This window comes from Aulonocara stuartgranti (assembly GCF_965226115.1).
Source record: "Aulonocara stuartgranti genome assembly, chromosome: 17".
Taxonomy (NCBI): domain Eukaryota; kingdom Metazoa; phylum Chordata; class Actinopteri; order Cichliformes; family Cichlidae; genus Aulonocara; species Aulonocara stuartgranti.
In genome coordinates, this window is record NC_138953.1 from 18,454,167 (window position 1) to 18,459,603 (window position 5,437).

A 5,437-nucleotide genomic window follows, 5' to 3' on the forward strand; every position below is an offset into this window, starting at 1 on the left:
ACTGTCTCTGTGCTGCAGGAAAGGATTAAGCTACAATAAATGGCACCCACCCAGCTTTGACTTTTGAAATTGCCTGTGAAAACACTATTTCAGAGGACAAATGTAATATTTATAGCAGTGTTCCTGTTTAAAAGTAAAAATTAAAATACGACACCACACTAAATCCCACGGTGTCCGGAGACAATAGGCCATTTATTGATGAGAAAACCATAAACAAGGAGTCTGTCTGTAATAATACTTTGGGCCTGGATCGCAGCAGAGAACACTTTGAGTGACTCATGGAAATAGCCTGGGAATGGATGGGAAAAATAACACACAACAAAGGGAGTAATTCACAATAGAAAATGGAGGAAAAATGCTGAGAAAACGCACAACAGATGGAGGCTGTGATCAATGCTGAAGCTGTATGGGATCAGAACGATGCCACCTTGGAATGAAACCGAAAAAAATATTGAAACCGAAAAGAAATATTGTAACTGAAATAAATGTACTGAAAAATCTTGTATTGAAACTGAAAAAAAAATTGATAGTGAAAAACAATTAATTGAAACTGTAATTTTTTTGTTTTCGCTTACAATTTTTTTTTCTGTTTCAATCCATTTTTCAGTTTCACTCTGCTGGCACTGTTTGGCGTCCGGGGGCGTGCTGGGGGGGCGGGGATTCCAACCCGCATGTATTTGCATATATTATAATGCTGACCAATGACTGGAGAACACACTGACGTCGCGGCTGCGGTCACGACAAACTTGCATGTGTCTGTTCGGGAATGGCAGATGCTGAGAGGTCCAGCGTTTACATTACCGACTATTTCAAAGTGACAGCCTGAGGTGTTCTTCAGTAAATTGGACTACCGGACAGGAGGACCTGAGGCCCCACCGCATTATTTTTGGTAAGTTAAATGTGTTTGTAAACTAATCTGTAATTTAGGTCCTTAGCTAGCTACCTAGCTAAGATGAGCACTCGGCTGTCGGGGAAACTTGTTTTGTAAAGTTCGTTTAGCTAACCCGTGGCAGGTGAATGAATTTACCCTGACTAAAGAAATCAAGTGAAATGCCCCGGGCTGCTCAGTGACTAACCACGGTTACTGTACTTTTATTATGAGTATTATACTGTAAGAGCAACAGGCTGGACTCTGCTTCTGCTCCTGTGCAGAGCTGATTATTAAATATGTGCAAACAGCAGCATGTTTTCTGTCGCTTTCCACATGTGGAAGGACATTAACGCCAACTTTTAAAAATCTGGCACTTCAGTAACCCCTCATCAGTCAATAGCTACGGATTAAATAGCAAAGCCCGATACTTATGTACTGAAACCAACTACTTCCGCTTGGCAGCTTAAGTTAAATGTTAAATTTTTCCTCTGATTATTTTTTTTAGCATTTTTATTTTACTGAGTTTGTTACAAATATTCAGGTTAAAAAACTGTCTGAATTATTTTTAATGAGTTATGTTCACAAAGTCACATGTGCATGCTGTACAGCTTGCATCCTTTAGGACAAATAATTTGAAGCATTAATATTTCTTGTTCAATACCACTGCTGATCAGAGATGGGCAGTAACGCGTTACTTGTAACGTTACTGTAATCTGATTACTTTTTTCAAGTAACTAGTAAAGTAAGGGATTACTATTGCAAAAACGGTAATTAGATTACCGTTACTTTCCCGTAGGAACGCTGCGTTACTAAAACCGTGATTTTTTTTGCGAGAATGTCTCATGACAGTGACGTAAGCGAGTGCGACATTCGTGGCAACAGCTGTGTGCAGATCAACAATGGATAATATATCGAGTGCTGCAGAGAGTATGAGCGTGCAGCGTTTAAAGCGTGGAAGTACTGACCTTACTTTAAGTTTGATTCCATAAAAAGTGACAAAAACATTAGTGTCCGTTGTGTGTGGGAAGAAAACTTCTTTTTACAGCGAAAAAACCCCCCCAAAAACAAGCACCGAGTGCGCAACGACGTAATGGGAAATTCACAGAGAAACTCGCGGATTCTTCAACTGACCGCTGCCGCACACCTGCACCAGGATAAACCTCCGCCTACGCCACTATTTACGTCACTCACAGGTGAAAATAGAGCAACAGGACCGCTAGTCTTTGACTTTATTTATTTTCTGCTGTGTTTTACTTGCATCTATTTGAAAGACTGAGTGTAAACACAAAAAATATTTTATTTTATGTGCTGGAATGTGCAGAAAATAGGTTTAAATGTTAAACTAATTTATTCAAGTCAGAGAATGGTGCATATAATTTTATTTTTGCTTGATGCATAAAGTTAAAAGATTAAAACTGATAAAACAAGTTAAAAAAAAAAGATACTTTTCCATTTGATTACATTTTGTACGATGAATTGTGCAGCAAAAGTAGAACTGGGCTGAAAAATCTATCGCTTTATCACCTCTTCAGGTTGTAAATCGTGTTTTTAAAAAGTAACTAAGTAACTAAATAATTAATTACCTTTGAAAATAAGTAATCAGTAAAGTAACGGGATTACTTTTTTGGGGAAGTAATCAGTAATTAGTTACTGATTACTTTTTTCAAGTAACTTGACCAACACTGCTGCTGATAACACCTCCGTATGTTGTGACCAGGATGCAGCAGCAGACTGAACCTTGACTGAAACCTGCCCCATCATCTCATCTTTGCAGATGTCCATTTATAAAGCATCAACAACTCAAAGGTAAACATGATATTAGAAAATGTGTTAGTATATAATGCCTTTAAAAAAAATAAATAAATAAACAGCTCATATGTCAGCTGTCGGCAGAACTGTAGGACTGAACAACTTCAGATCCCGAGTGTGTGAGGACAGAGAAGGATCTGCTCTATTTCAGATTTGAGAGATAAACTTTATATTTCAGTTTGTGATGATTCTGTTCTGTTTGTGATTACAGGAGCCGTCCTCAGATTCAGACCTAGGCACCACCCAGTGACAGCAGACAGATCATCTTATATCTTCAATCTTTGTAGTAACTCCAAAATGAACTGAAGAAAATAGTACAAAGGTTAAAGTACCGCATGTGTTGTCAGTGAAAGCTGCAGCTGTTTTATTGATAAATTTAAAGACAAAAAGTCAAAAGGATTAATCACCCCTGTAACTGTGTCACTATACATCAGCATTAACAGTACCTCAGTTTTGTGTTTCAGAAAACTGCTGATCTCAGACCTGCACAACTTCTGTTTTAAACACTGAATGTACTCAGCTACATGAAGAGCACATGATGTTTTCTCTGACACAATTAAATAAAACCTGATTAAAGTCAAAGGTCGTCACTTGTATTTTGAACTAAAAACTTGTGATCTGGAATTCTTTCACTGTTTTTTGACAATAGTGTGTTATTTATCATAAAGTAATTCAGAGTCATTCATACCAGAGTAACCGGAGAGCACAACATACAGGGAGTGCAGAATTATTAGGCAAGTTGTATTTTTGAGGAATAATTTTATTATTGAACAACAACCATGTTCTCAATGAACCCAAAAAACTCAGTAATATCAAAGCTGAATGTTTTTGGAAGTAGTTTTTAGTTTGTTTTTAGTTTTAGCTATTTTAGGGGGATATCTGTGTGTGCAGGTGACTATTACTGTGCATAATTATTAGGCAACTTAACAAAAAACAAATATATACCCATTTCAATTATTTATTTTTACCAGTGACACCAATATAGCATCTCCACATTCACAAATATACATTTCTGACATTCAAAAATCATTCAAAAGCTCATCTTTGCAGCAATCTCGAATAGAAAACTATTCCGCGCGTATATAAAACAGGTCAGCTGCTCCAAACCGTAGTAAAGGGACCTCTGGCTAATACGTCGGGTTCGTGTCGGGCTCGTAGCTGAAAACTAGCTTTACTTTGTTGTCTGGGTCAACTTTGCTAGTGTCTTTGTAAGACACCAGTCATCTGTTCAAAGCACCACAGGTGATTTCTTTTGCTTTCATGTGACCATTCACATCTCCATAAAGCACCACAAACCTTAAATATGTTTCCTACCATGAATCTACTTCTCCTGCAGCTTTGCAGCTATTTTAGTATTCACAAATATATGTTTGGAAGTTTTTTGTTTTTTTTACCAGCTTTGATTGTATTATTTTCCAGTTCTGAAACCTCCATTGTGAAGTATTCTGTTTGTGTTTTGTGGTGACCCTCACCTGCTGGTGATGACAGATCAGCCAGAGTAGTTCAACAAACCTGCTGATTTCAGGGTTTGTGGCCCCAAATCCTCTTTCCCCTCATACTGATCAATAATAACTGATTAATAATAATATTGAGGTATAATTCATAATTAATTTAAAATCTCCCTCCCCCCCAACAGTTGTTAAGAATGACGGAAACGATCCATAGAGACCAAACAGTTTGTGTATCAAGCTGTAAACATGTTTATTTCTGCTGTAAAGTTTTAACATGGGAGTCTATGGGGGCTGACTCACTGCTGGAGCCTCTGCTGGACCTCAGGGGAACTGAGGAAGTTTTATTCGGTCGACTGAACTCTGGAACTGGTAGCTGTCAGTGGTTTTAATTTATGTAACTGGATGTCGGTTTAATAGTGATTCCTAAATTGAATATGGGCGCAGTGTGCAAATATTTCTGCACATTTTACGGTGAACTGTGATTTCACTGGAATAATTTGAAACCGCTGTGAATTTTTTTTAAACCCCCGGGTGTTGAAGCTGCTGGGCTGTTTGAACCATCAGTGCCCTCCAGCCTTTGCCTAATGACTTCCAACCTCAGTGTTTGGCTTCTCTAGTGTCTGGGGGACATATGGAGAATCACTGAACAAGCTTCCTTCCTCTTCTTTCCTCCATGAGACGTCCTTCAGTGCTTTCACCGACCATCCGCAAGACATTTTAAAACAATTTACAACCACAGAGTCACAACAACAAAGTACATAACTGCACTCACATATCTATAACAGTGCACACATTATGGTATTACCATTAGGACCAGAGTGGCCCTGACATAACCTTCACCACACTTCCTGCAAACAGTGCTAACCCACGTGAAGAAAACCAGCAAACACTACAGGTCCATAAAGATGTAAAAGCAGGATGGAATGAACAGCTCCTCCAAATAAGGCTGAGATAACCGACACCGAATCTGAAGAAGAATCCACTCTCTCTTCTGCAAACGTGGAGAATATTCTGGAATATTCTGCTCAAAATCCAATTAGGAAGAAATGGGAGGAGTTTTCTTGCCGCCCTCCCCGATAGAACAAATCGCAGAGCTCAGAATAAATCTCCGAGATTGCACTAATTCACTGTCCTGGAACTTCAGGGAAAATAAAATTTTCTCATCCACAGCGTTTGACGTTTAGTAAAGACCCTGGATTCATGATTCATGATTTACTGTGTATAACTGAGGAGACATAACATGCAAACAGCTTGACTCCGTTGGTGGGAACCCAGTCCTGTGTTAGGCATTTTACTGCATGTATGG

General features: G+C 38.6%; 1 long non-coding RNA gene across 1 annotated transcript; it reads left to right on the forward strand.

Annotated features, from left to right (window-relative positions):
* The first annotated feature begins 705 nt into the window (after positions 1 to 705).
* Positions 706 to 3,295, forward strand: LOC309691905. The gene is made up of 3 exons (XR_014272152.1): positions 706 to 889; positions 2,589 to 2,677; positions 2,892 to 3,295. It is a non-coding gene; the product is annotated as an uncharacterized lncRNA (long non-coding RNA).
* Positions 3,296 to 5,437: the final 2,142 nt, after the last annotated feature.